General features: G+C 36.7%; 1 protein-coding gene across 5 annotated transcripts in view; it reads left to right on the top strand.

The window, feature by feature from the left end:
* The first annotated feature begins 626 nt into the window (after positions 1-626).
* The window catches only part of LOC107083494 (galactosylgalactosylxylosylprotein 3-beta-glucuronosyltransferase 1), a 117,578-nt gene continuing 103,773 nt past the window's right edge, over positions 627-14,431 (top strand). For 2 of the 5 annotated variants that reach the window (XM_015372789.1, XM_015372787.1), the window contains exon 1: positions 629-1,137. The gene's annotated coding sequence lies outside the window, so the exon portion shown is untranslated. Of the gene's footprint in view, positions 1,138-14,431 lie in introns of all 5 variants that reach the window. The other 3 variants (XM_015372791.1, XM_015372788.1, XM_015372790.1) reach the window with 3 other exon arrangements.

Genomic DNA, 14,431 nt, shown 5'->3' with positions numbered 1-14,431 from the left:
GGAGCAGCATGTGGAGGTGCAGGCAGTGTCTTTTCTTCAGTTTTTAAAGGTGATGGTTTTATCTGTGTACAGAATTGAGTTCATTCAAGCCAATTTCCGGAATAGGTTTCTTCATGTGAGCCATTGTGCAGTCAGTCAGGCATAAGCAAATGCCTTATCTGTGACACAGTTGTAGCTCTTCCAGAATTAATTCTCCTCTGCCAAATACAGCATATGCTCTCATGTCTTATACAGTGATTTTTGCTTTTGCCTAAGTTGTAATCTGTGTGGCGAAATGAAGCATCTTGTAACTCAGGTCACTTTTGCATCAACAACCTGATAAACTGGAACAAAACTAAAACAGTATGCTGCCACTTGACAAAGCAAACTCAAACAAGAATAAAAAAAATCAATGAATTAAACTTTTTCTCTCCATCTTCCATTGTGTGTTTCTTTTTTTTCCACTCATTCTCATTCAGAAACTTTAATTTTTTATGCATTCTCCACCTCCGCTTTCTTATTGTCAGTGCTGCAGCCCACCCTTCTCCCAGCTTCAGTGGTACATGCCAATAGAAAGCCCATCTCTGGAAGGGGAGGAGGGGAGGGTGGTCTCAGTCTCAGCTAAGCGGCTACTTTAGTCCCCCAGCAGAAGCACATTCACAGATGTCTCTGCACGCGTCTCAACCGTCATGACAAGGCAGCCCGCTTCTGTGTGAGCAGAGAGGCACAGAGAGATTCAGAGAGACTAAGAGAGGAGACGGGTGGGAGGGAGAGCAGGAGAAAGAAGAGGAGAGGGCAAAACACATATATCGCTTCCACTCTGAGGTTTCTGCTCATGAGTCTGATCGGGTGTGTTTTAAGCAAAAGAAGAGGAAAAAGAGGGAGGACAATTCATCCTGAGAGCTTGAATCATCTCTTTGCTTGAAATTTGGCTCTTTTTTAACTCCATCCCCCAATGAATAAAGGTGGCTTCTACTAACACGACACAGTGATATAGAGGGATGCTTTGAACGCTGCCTCTCTTTCAACAAGGGGCAAGAAAGAGGAAGAGGGGGAAGACGGCATACAGCAAGGAAAAAATAAACTGGATTTCTAGGATGACTCTGAGTCGACTTGGAAGGTTGGAATACAAGCCTCACGCCAAAGTCTCTGAATGAGGTAACGATGGTATCTTTTCTTTTTATGCTCTGCCCCCTGACTGGCTTAGACAATCAGATGGAAATCTGCGAGGCACTTGAAAGCATGAACAAGGGCTTGACAGAATGAACCAATTTCCATGCTCATCAGGTCTGGAGCAGCAGTCGGGAGATTCCCATCCTCCTCCACGGGTTGTTGTTGTTCGTCTCGCCCAGTGGAAGTGAGAGGTGGAATTCACACTGGCTGCAATGTTGCATGTTGCAGAGAAGCAGTGAGATGAGTTGAGCATCAGGCTGAGAGAAAAAAAAATGGTGATAATCCTTGTGATGAGCATCTGGGGATGCTGAGATAGCATTAGGGCAGAGCACCCAGTTCAGCTGAGTTCAGCAGATAAATGGAGAAGGATTTGCCTTTATTTTAAATAGGATGAGTTGAAAATCTAAGGATATGTGTTAAAATCAGGAAAGTGGTGTTATGGAAGAGAGAAATTAGTAGTAAACAGGAGAGTGGACTTACTGAAACTCAACAATGCAGCCTGCTGGGCAGTTATATCTCAATATTCTGAAAACAATTAAAAACCAGGTACTAGAGTTAGGAGAGGGAAAGATTGAGCTTTAATTAGGCTTAAAAATAAAACTGAGGGAAAGATGAAGATGTTATATTTATCAGCACAGGTGCATAAATATCTATGCGTCCCAGAAATTGCCTTTTTACAACCGATTTTTAACTTAAAAAACATATGACAATATAATGAGTTCTTCTCCAATTTCATCCTCGTATGTAAAAAAAAATCTCTCTACGGATTCTTCACGGTAATCATTTCTCAACAAAGATAAAGCTTTTGTATTTAAGAAAATTGCATCCAAGTGTTGTGTTAATAAATGCTTTTGATCAATTGACAATCAGTAAATAGGACCACCTCTGCAAAAGCGACGTTGGCAGTTTGCTGATGTTAACTAAGCACCGGGGTGGACAGCCGTCAGCAATCATCTTAAAGAAGCAATATGTGCCGTCCATTAATGTGGGAAGGGTTATAAGAACATTCATTATCAGTGAGGAAGATTATTCAGCAGTGGAAAACATTTAAGACCGCTAAAGAATTCCCAGGAGTGGATGTTCCAGAAAACTCATTCCCAGCCGTTCACTCGACTGCGTAAAAAAAGGCTTCATCTTAGACACTGCAAGCTTTAAACTATAAATAAAATAAGAAATGGAGTGAACTAGCATGGCCTATTTTAAAAGGTTTCTGCTGGAAAGCCTCTTCTCTTTGAAAAGGACATGGCAGTTTGAGTTTACAATAATAGATCTAAATATACCACAAATCCTTTAAAGCAATTTTCCTTTGGACAGATGGGAGTAGATATGTTTTTGGGTTTATCCTCAGCGCCTTGTTTTGCAAAGACTTAAAAAAAGGATAGGAATGCAAAGAACCATCAGGGTAATTATTGAGCATGGTAGTGAGGGGGCAGGTGAGTTGGTGTTTGGCAATGCAGGACCAGGGCATCATCCATACATTAATTCAGTTTTGAGTACCACCATCAACTAAACCAATATAACTTTAACTATGAGTCAGTCTTTTTCACATATGGATCATGCAAAAGATGCAATGTTATAAACAGTAAAATCCTCCTTCATGATGTGAGAGAGTTATAAAGTTTTGCAGAAAATTACAACTATAAATAATCACTGCTAAAGCTGAGTTTGTACGATCTGGTGAACCATAGTAATTTTGTTTTTCTTTGGGCTCCTCTGCAAAAGAGTAAATGTTTATTCTGTTTTATACAGAAAAAAATTTAGAACCTTGAAAAATTTTGAATTATTATGTTCTGATATATAAAAACCAAGAAGAACTAAAAATGCTCAGTGAGAAAAGCTTTAAGAAATCAATCCTGGAATGGGACGCTGAAGGTCATTTCTTCTGTCTGCTCTAGTTCTTTTTCTGCCCAAAAGAATCAAGCGAGTTCTGGCTTTTCCAGGCACATTGCACCAACGCCCAGGATTACATCTGTCACTATGACTGAATTTGTTTTTGACAGGATCTAATTTTGACTTTTTTACATAATAAATACAGCAAAATATTGTGTATGCTATTTTAATGAACCTCAATAACAGATGAGGTTATGTCTGATATACTGTATTGCTGAAAAATGAATGACATTTATTGGTCCTTGCTGCATCCCTTTTAATATCCACAAAAAAAAGTAGTAAAAAACACAATGGTTTCTTTTCAGCCACAGATGATTGACCAACACAACAAAACAACACCTGGGCTTAGTCTTTTTAGCCTGAAGAGCAATGCTTGCAGTGCTGCAATACACTGTGCATGTTTCTGGCTGTTTCTCAGGTAATAGCATGGCTCTGTATTGCACTCTTTGGCCCCGAGTGGATATTTGGTGTCTGCTTAGTCCAGCTATGATAACTAGAGGGACCCAGAACCAATTTATAGACTCAAGGAAATTTTGTTTTTGCATTCTAAGTTCATGGTGGCACCTTTTTTTTTTGTTATTGTCTAACGGGCCAGAATTTCAAATAAGAGTCAGCTTCATCTGTGCCTCTGTAAAACAAACCTTACAAAGCCACTATAAATCCACTATTCTTCACCAGATTTGTTTTAATGGACAAATAAATGATTCATAATGAACAGCATAACTTAAGTTTGTTCATTCAATACTTGGGTTAACATTCTGTCAATTAAGTTCAAATCAATTCACTTCCATTTAATTGCACTGTACCAATTAACAGGAGAAGTAACCTTCAATGCTCTTTACACAACCAGGTCCAATCCATACTTAATTATTAAGAAATATAAATGTAATTTAGCCGAGTTCATACAATACAATTAAATTTTACAGATATTCAAATTAAATGATTTTAAGTCCAATTTGATTACACGTATGATCTAATGCATAAATGAGCCGGTAATCATTCTTAATATTTCAAAGGCTTTATAAAACCAAAGCTTTAGAACCTCTAGAGAATAATATGCAACATATTTTACAATTAAAGCAACCTACTTCTGTTCATTTTGATTAAAACAGCAGGTAATATTTTTAAAGCATATGTAAGTTTTGTTTTTTAATACTAAGGAGAAAATGTGGATTACAGTTACTGTGTCTATTTTCTATAGGTGAACTCATTGTGAAATCAGGAACTGAATGTCCTTTGTCTCGTTCATTGTAGTCATTATTTCACACATCATTTGATGATGTAATGATATGCATGAGACCAGACAGGAAGTAGGGGTGAAACTAAACAAATGTTTTTGATAGCTTTGAACACGGCTGTGGTTGTTTCAGGAGCATGTGGGTGAAGGTAAAGCATGTCTTCCTACACAGAGAACTCATAGATGCAGGTCCCTGAAAATACTCTTCAACTGGTCATATTCCTCTCTGTTTGATGTCTGTTCCTGTGTGGTGCAGGTTTCTCTTTGAAAGTACCTCAGCGTCTCTGCAGATTCTACTATCAGGGCAAGTGTACAATATAAGACAAGTGGAAAAGCAGGGCCTTTTATTGAGCACAATAGGGACATGAGACATTCTCCTCTCAAAGAATAGGAAAGCTAAGCCCCGGTTTTGAAAATGTATAGAGACAATTTAGAAAAAGAATAACAATTGGTCATCTGTTTCTTCTGTGGGAGGAAGCCATAGTTGGACAAAACCTTTAGAGAACTCACACATGCACAGGAAAAAAAAACTCACAAAGACCCCAGGGCTGGATTTAAAACTAGGAACTTTATGATGCAAGGCAAATTTGATGCAAACTGTCTTTGACTTAACTCTAAAATATATTAATCATGCTCATAATTTTAACCTCTGGCAGGTCAAGTGGATACGATTCGATCACTTCTTTAAGCCTTTAAGTATTATTAGAAATCAAGTGAATATTTGTGTTTAAAATTGAAGTATAAGATGCAGAAGAAAAGGGGCAGGTACAAAGATGCTGTAGCTGGAATCTAAGAAATTGTTTTGGTAGAAAGGTGTCCAATATAAAGAGTGCCATTTCACAACATATGTCATCTTATGCCACTTCACATAGATGATTCAGTGAAATCATTTACACATGTTTTTTTTTTTTTTTTGGTTAGTTTTTTATTGAATTATCATTTACTTCTCCCGGATAACATGCAGCAACAGCAGAATTTGCTTGCATAGTTTCTGTGATTTATGCAGCAATCCCTCACACCAAGCATGCATGCAGCAACAGTGAAGAGGAAAAACTTTTTTTTGCCAACAGAAAGCTCTCTTCTCGCTAGTCTGCATTTTTTGATTTACACCAGGAGAGCAAATAATTGCTGTACAGTACCATTATAAACAGAAGCTGGTATTAATTTGTCAAACCAAAAAAGCTAAGAAATACCTTAATTTAAAGTGTGCAATTCAAGATGATTGATGGATACAGAGTGCTTCATCAAAATGTCTTCAGCTAGTCATTTACACCCTTATTTAACAGTCTCACAATATAGATTTTTGTGTTTTATCCTGCCCAGAGCAAATACAGGAGACAAACTGGCTCACAACAGTATCTAAACACCTTATGCTATAAACGTATTGATTCTTCTTTATAAAAAATATATTTTTCTTATTGCTGTTTTTGCAAGAATGGAGATAAATCATTAAATGAAGCAAAAGCAAGCTTCTGAAACAGTTGTTCTGACTATAGGTGAAGGCTGTTTGTTTTTCATTGCTGAATATATTAAGTCATTCTGGTTTATTGTGCTACAGGCTTTGTTAGGATGTGTTTAATTAATATCAGTTTAATGGCTTGTTTTGGTCATGATTTTGCTAGAGGACTAGTATAAAACACACTGGGGACATATTCCTTGCATTGCCTGGCCTAAACACAAGAGTAAAGCAAAATGTCTACTAAGAACAAACATTTTCAGCCTTGCAGCAGTGCGACAGCACCTCGTCGGATTACAAACCATCAGGCTCTTGAAAATCTGTCTGGTGGCCCATTAAAACAGCCACTATTGTGGCTCATTAATGTCCTGCAGAGGAATTAGAATAAACTGTGCTCCATATACTGTGGCTGGCAGCGACTCTCAGCCGTCTCTGCAGCAGTTTCCTTTCCCTCCAGGGACAGCAGTTGTTTGCCTGAGGTACATCACAGCAGCTTGGAGTGACCAGCAGTACCAGTTAATTAGATGCTCAACTCCCTACAAACTGCTGGATCTTTTGTTTCAGCAGTTTTTGGAAAGTCGTCCAATATGATGGCTCTGTAGGCCACCACTGCTTGTTTAAAAGAGAAATTGGGGTTAAAAGATGAGACTTACAGGATGTTAAAGGTATGCTATGTGATAGTAGAGAGGTAATAGCAGAAACCATTAAAGGTGCACAAAGGCTTGCTTTCACGTCAGAGCTAAATAAAAGATTCATTGAAATGCCTTTGTTTTTTTCCTAAATCAGTTCTTTACTTGAAATTCATGTTGTTTTTTCTGTGCAATGCGTTTAAGAAGAGTGTGTTCATAATTGTTTGGTTATGCTGTCAGCAAATTCAACTGCTTAAATTGAGTTACTTTGGTCAGTAATTCATCCACAAAATGGGACCCATTATATAGATAAATGACACAGAGAGGGGTTCTTTCTGCCTTTTTTGTTGTAATTAGGATCATTTTCCTGCTAAGGTTAATTTAAAATTGACATGATTAGAAATTTACATAAAAACCCTAACCCATAAATCTTTTTTTATCTAGTTTTAATATAAAGCAGTTTTAATACCTGCTTAAATTATTTCCAAAGGACAGTTTTAATCTGAGAAATGAGCCACACTAAAACATATTTTCCAGTTTTTTTAAGATTAATGTAAAATTGTAAATGCTTGTCCGTGGGATACAGAGATTAAATGATTACAAAATAAACCGCCGGTATACCCTCCAGTAAAAGGAAAATCACATCAAAGTGTGAACTGATGAGAAGCATCTCTCAAAAGAAAACCAAACAATCATATATTTAAAAATATATTACATTGCATGAACAGCATACTGAAAAATATTTACGCCCTTCTTAATAGTCAATACAAAAATATTTTTTGCATTACAACAATTAGATTCTTCTTTTATTTGCTCACCAACCTTTCCTGTTTCCACCAATGTTTTTGACTTTTTGATAATAAGCTGCCAGGCTTTGAGATGGAAGATTTTAATATTATGCTATAAGTTTAGGTCAGGCCAAAAATTATAATTTATTTATTTATTTTTTTTCATATCTTAAAGTCAAGATAGTGCTGTGCCTAAACTACTTCAAAACACTAATGTCGCTGAAACCTAATCATTACTTTAAACTTAAATCTCCAAGAGTTACATTATGGACAATATTTGGCTGTAATCACTGTAAAAAAAAAAAAAATACTGTACAACTGACAGTACATTATTGGCAGCATAGTTGCCAGCCGGTGACTGTAATATTTACAGTTAGGTTACTGTGATAGAATTACAGTAGTTAGTTTTACTGTAAATTTATGACATATTTACTGTAATTCTATTAGAGTTTTATTAATATTTAATGAGTTTTGCTGTAATTTCATGGCATCTTTACTGTAATATAAATATTTTACAGTAATTAATTACAACCTTGATTCCATTACAGGTTACTCTAACTATATTACAACTTTGCTGTAATTATATTAGTTTAATTATGTTGGATAAAAAACTTATTATATCAGTTTAATCAGATTACATTTTAATATAATAAATTTACACTAGACCCCTAAAAGAAATACAATTAAATTTGTTATTGATTGCTGTTAAAATAAAATTTGCAACATTGTGTACCAAACCTTCAATTTTAGTAATGTTTTAATTTCAAACCCATCAAAAGTTGTATGAATACTTAAAAAGGTTGTTTAGTGAAGAAACCATACAAGAAGAACTTTAAAGATTGAAAACAGTGATTAAAAGAACACAAGTTTCAGAAAGATTTCAAGGAAAAAATACATACCTAAAACTCTGAAATGTCCAGAAACAAAACAAAAGAGCCATGAAACTGAAACCAAAGTGACAACTAAACCAAAGATGATGACAGATTCTGGAAATGACCATGCCTTCTCCCAGTCAAACAGTTAAGGGAAGGCGAGAATGTAGAAAATACTGTCAAGCCGCTCCTAATGCTAAGAATGTAGACCTTGGGTTTGGTCGTTATCTTTATAGATGGTGACATGCTCCACAGCTATAGGTAAGCTGAGTTAGTAGGTGTCCACCTCAATTATATTTAAGTGTTGTCAAAAAAAAAAAAAAGCCTATGTGATCTCAGGAACACAGGGCCCATTGTTCCTGACAGAAAATAACATTTGTGATTCTTACTCATTTTTTTATTTTTATTGTATTGTTGAAATGACTCATTCTGTTTATAACTATTGCATCTGCTAAATAACTGTAAAATATTGTGCTTCACTGATACCACAGAGGCTTGCAGAGCTTATATTAAACTGTTAAAACTGAGTGATATCTAAAATCGTCCCTTTTCTTAATGAACTGTTTTGGTACAGTCACATTATGTGCATTTGTGGTAACCCATAGTCCCTGGAGGAAGTGCAGCTGTGTTATAAAAGGGAAGGGTATTAGAGACAAGCTGGCAGTGTGGAATGCTTGTTTTGTTTGCCCACATTTATCAGGCCTTGGTGAAGATAAGAAATAAAGCATGAAGTTACTACTGGAGGCAGTCGGCATGGGTAATCACATGTATATGACACAGATCAACAGAGTCTACAGGCGCAAAGGAAACAAAAACACATGTAAAACTCCTATCTAAGCACCCAAGCTTTTTCCCTCCAAAACAAGCCTGATATAAACAAAGAGAAGAGTTGCAAACTTCTTCCTCCTCTTTCCTCTGTCTTAATTATCTTTATATATTTTTCCTCAGTGTCCTAATTATGTTATACAGAGAAGTGAAAGAGAGGAGACCCAGTCTGTCCTTCAAAGTGAGCTTAACCTACAATCGGGGCAACAGAGATGAAACAGCTTGTGTCTTTGTTATTGTGTTAAACCACAGTGGGTGGAGCTGCTTCATATATTTGACAGTGCGGCCATAGATTTAATATAATGCTCAACAAAGGGTGTCAGAAGGAGATGATAATTTCACCAGGTGACAGAAGTCCTTCCTTACCATTCTACTCATCCACCTGATGTTAATGAGACCTGATATAATGCTGAGGTGTTTATTATGAATGGGAAATGCTAGTTAAAAACCAGAGACAAACAGGGCAATATATATTATCTGTAGTTTTAAAAAAGAAAAACAAATTGATTTTTTTAAGGCTAATGTCTGACCTTCAGTTTTTACAATGCTTTGAACTTGCTGCTGATACCAGTTTCAGTTATGATATATTAACACTCATCTTTTTGGTCTGCTTTGAAAAGACCAGAGTTAATTTCTTCCCTTGATTCTGCCCTTTTGTGTAGGTAGGAATAAAAACCAAAGAACTCCAGGCCAAACAACCTAAAAAAAAAGTAAATCTCGGTCTGCTTTTAAACAAACTTAACTGTAGTTCGCTTTAGGTATGAATGAAAACTGGCCTCAGTCAGACTCAAATGCAGAAATCATATATCTCTTTGGAGTTAGCAGACCACTCTGATAATAAATGTAGTATTTAGGTCATCCAATACCTGTTATGCCATCTTTTGCTGATCATTGCTGATGTCATCAAAGAAGTACAATTTCAATACAAACCAAAGAAAAAGGTGAGCTTTTGGTCTGAAACTCACAAAGGTATTTTCTGGTGTCTACAGAAGTTATATAATACTGCAGGAACACATTAAAACAGCATTCATAATAAAATATTTCATGGCTTTCCTGCCATGATCGGTCATCTTTATTTGCAACAGATGTGACGTCACATGATTTGTTTGGGATCAGTCGGTTTGCAACAGGTACAGTACTACCAAAAAGTATTGACAACGAGTAGGTTATCATCATATCGGAAGTGAATTCTTTAAAAGCTGGCATTTAACATGACAAATTGCCAGTGTTCACTGCGGCTTTGAAAGCTACTAAACCTTGTATAAACAAGATTGGTATACCTGTTTGCGGGATCTACTATACTTTATATGGTAACAAGAAACATTGTCTAATTAATCCAAATGGAAAACGTTAGATTTATGCTAATTAAGGCAGTACAGTTCACTTACTTGTTAAGTTGAATCATGGCAACTAGCCTGACGTAGTCCTACTCAATTCTAGTCAGAATATGAGTCTGATACTGCTCCATAGATCTGTGATTATGGGGCGTGTTTCGTTCGAACCAGAAAAAAAAATGCCTCTGCACTCAATTGGATAGACCTACAACCAATAAGAGCAACGGAGTGCGTGACGTATGTTAAGCGACCAAGGGAGCCAGCTGATAAATTAAACTTTTGCCGAATCCCGTAGGAAGGACGCCAAAAACATCTTTCTTTTCAACAAATGCCTTGATCGCGTTTCTCTGTTCCTCTTTTAAAATGTATTTGCTGTCGATATCTTCTAGAACAGACCTAATAGCAGAATCTACACATCTCAACTCTCCAGCGGCAGCCATTGTTACTGTCACCGAAGCACGCTTTGGTGACGTGGTTGAGTACGTTACTGTTGATCTTCTGTCCATCATTGTATAAAGCCCGCCCTGACAATTTGATTGGCCCGACCAGATATTGGGCGAGCATACTCGCGCTACTATTGAGCAATGCCAGACTGAACTTCCCGACCTCAAACGTTGTGGGCGGGACTAAGTTCGGAATGGCACCCAGGCTAGGCAACTTCAGCATCTTCTTTAAAATCTCCTTCATTAGCTCCTCCCACCTGGAAAAGGCTTGCTCAATATTTTTTAATGACTTTGGTTTTATTTCTTTCATGTTCTAGTTTCCCATTCTTGTGGATGGCGAAACCACTCCTTATTGCTGCTGCTGCATATGCATGGTCCTGCACTGAGCTGAGGTAGTGCAGACTTTCAGTTGTTGGGTTAGTGTCTCCAAATGATCTTCAGTGCAGTCTTTCAGTTACAATCAACTGCCAGCAAGAAGAAACATTTTATAATCCCTCTTTAGTACAATTTTAATGCGTTAATACCGTGTGCATTTTCTAGACAAAATCTGCAACATTTTCAATCAGCAAGTTACAAAACAGAGAGCAGTTAAAATCTCAAAACGAAAAAACAGACCAACTTACTCTTTAAAAGTCTAACCTTTCCCTTATGTGTAAAATCCTCCCTTTCTCTTTCAGCCCTGCTACATTGAAGAAAAAAGCAAAGAGCCTCTTTTATATCTGTGCTTCCTCTGATTTCATGTTTTAATAGCTCAGCTAGAATTGGGGTTTCAGAATGTCTCTTCACCAGTCAGGGCTGTAAACTGTCCGATTCAGATCAACAGGCAAGTTCTTGCTGCCTTTCTGGATACAGCAGCAGCTACCAATGAAAATGGTAGCAAATCTTCCAAAGAATAAAATTCTTTTATCAGTTGGGAAACTATCCACCTTTATCCTCATGTAGCTGCTGCAATTACTCAGAGATACAGCAACACTGTAATGGTCAAGGTAAAAAAGTCCTAGATCTGAGGCACAAACAAGCTCTCTAAATTACCCTTTTGAGAAAATCCTGGAGGCTTTTGTCCTAAATCCGTAGCTTTAATGAGAACAATAGCTGTTGCACCTCTGCAGTGGAAAGGATCGGTTTATAAAAAGGTTGGGAGATTATTCCGTTTTTTTTTAGCCAGAGTGTCATTAACTAAAGCTGTTCTATGAACACGTGCACAAATTTATGGGCCTCAGCCAGGCATAGCAGGGATTCCACTCATTTCTCCTACTATGATAGTTACAGTGAGTTAAATTTGATAAAGAAAGAAATAACTAAATTCAGCTCAATTAAAACAAATTGCCCTTCATGTCAGTAAAACTTTTCAAGCCATCAGTCTGTGTGTGTTTTACATGAGAAAACATGCCAACTGGTGTCAAACAAAACTCAAACAAAATGGCAAAACTGTTTAGCTTTTTTTTTTTTAAACATCAAAGCAAAGCTTTTAGTCGTGGGGCTGCTAAAATCTGACAAACAGATCCTGACCATTAAAAAGCCTTCTTCATTACTTTTTTCTATTTAAAATTAAGGTACCGTACATGGATCCAAGCAGATGTTGAACAATCATCTAATAAATTAACAATTTTATTTAAGAAATTTCTAATTTGCTTCAAAATCATGCATTTACACAGCTCCTCATGCTCCATCCCTCAAAGGCCACAATTTTTACTGCTTAACTGTTTTTGCCATTTCCAAAATACCTATATGTGACTGCTTAGTTTAGCTAGTGATCATCTTGCAGGTAGTTGACTGTCAAAATTTTACCGACTTACTTCCCTGGTTGGCAAAATAAATGTTTCTTTTTGGGGAAAAATTGTTTATGGTTAATTTTAATGCATAAAGAGAAATATGCTATTTTTTATTTTTAGCTGCTTCACACCAATCATTTTATGGACTGTCCAGCTAAGAAAAATTAAGAAATCTGAAAAACTAAAAATCATGAAAAATGCACAGATAATGTAGTTTTTTTTTTTTTCTGGAATTCTTAGTTCAAATAAGGCAGAAGTTACTCTTGAAAAAACAAAAACTTTGATATTATCAGGATGTCAGCATGTCATATATATATATATATCTCACCATCAATTTTTTGTTGATCATAATGATAAAGTGACATATTGAAATGGTCACCCACAATTGTTCTGCAAGTTGCCTTTGGTCACTCTTTTAATCTTCCTCACAGGTAAAGTAAGGTTAATGTGCCTCTGTAAATGAGGAAGTATTACATTTCCAATCAAGATGTTTCATCAGTGCTGCCTCTGATTCTTCCCTTTTGTTTTCGCGATGTATGAAGGCAGACATGTCACACTATCTATGGGGAACAACTTGCTCATCATTAAGCCGAGCCTTGATGTGTCTTGCAGATCCATTGTTAGTGCTAACGCAGCTGCCAGGCTAGTGCATTCATCAACAAAAGCAATCTAATTTTCTGCAGATCTTAATCTCCAGTGTTAATAACAAATAGGATGTTTGTTGGACATGAATGACGTCTCTGGGCTGAACAGGAACACTCCCATGAGTTGTCATTTAAAGCTGAGGTCATAGAATTGGGTGTATCACTATTGCTCTTGACCAGTCAGCTGTTTATTCCCACAAACACATTCAAATGTTAAAATGCAGCCAGGAAATTGTTATAAAGGCTGGGCAGTGTGGCTTGTAATTTCATTAAAATGGGTGTAAAGGCTCTGGGAAAGACTTCAGGCAAAAACGCCCATGGGTATGTCCAACTACGAAGCCATTTACAGTCTGCTTTCCTTTTGCTTCTGCTCATGGTTTAAAGATCTAATAAAGTCAGCGATTACTCACAGTTTTGTGCATGATATTCTTCCTTTTGCAATTGATACCAGCAATAATATCGAAGTTTTATGTTTTTTTCCCCTTCGTTTTAGGTGGGTCTGATTTTGAATAATGACTACCACACAGTTTCAAAGAATGGCTTCTCTAACCCATTGATGATTAATGCTCTAATATCCTTTTTACTGTACATATAAAATAGGATTTTATGCACATAAACATGCACTGGTGACTATTTTGACTGAGCATGATGGGTAAACACTAATTTGCAGAGCGAAAGAAGAAAAAACAGCATTAAATATTTATCAATGATGCGTGGGATATTTACATATCCAGACCAACAAAAACAGAACAGCAATGCCCAAGTTGGCTCAAATAATGAGGGAAATGTGTCAGAGAAAAGGGGGGGAGGGGGATCTATTTGCATTGAATTTCACAGTTAAATTGGGTCATTGTGTGACTCCAAATGATCCAGCTCCTGTCATCACTGGTATTATAAAAAGAGGGTGCTCAGAAATGTAAACACGCTCTGGCTGCAGGAGTTTCCACAACTAAATGTGCAAAGATGTAGTTCTGACTCAGGGACGGCAAAGCTGAGGAGGAAAAGATAACAAGTCTCACTAAAGCTTATCTTTGTTGTTCTTCTCATTTGGTTTCATATTAAGAAGATCCCAATTACATCTCTGTCCCAGCATTATATGTCAGAATCACAAAGTGTCCCTTTTTCTCATAAGAAATCTTGAGAAACTAATAGTAATGCACAAAAGATAATCCAGATTGGCAAGTTTTCTCAGGATACATGCCAATATCTTTTATTGGCAGAAAAGTGATAGGCAAATAGAGGCATGCAGACACACAGCAATTAGGATGCAACCGTGTGTTAATAGAGGAACTCTCTAGCTTTGGACTTAAAGCTACATTGTGTAATAATTACAGGGATATACAGTCAGAAATGTAATATATTATACATAACTATGTTATTTATCATCAT

Source organism: Cyprinodon variegatus, unplaced genomic scaffold (assembly GCF_000732505.1).
Source record: "Cyprinodon variegatus isolate N-32 unplaced genomic scaffold, C_variegatus-1.0 Scaffold75, whole genome shotgun sequence".
NCBI lineage: Eukaryota > Metazoa > Chordata > Actinopteri > Cyprinodontiformes > Cyprinodontidae > Cyprinodon > Cyprinodon variegatus.
The sequence above is the reverse complement of the archived record's forward strand: the minus strand, read 5'-3'. Positions and strand labels throughout refer to the sequence as shown.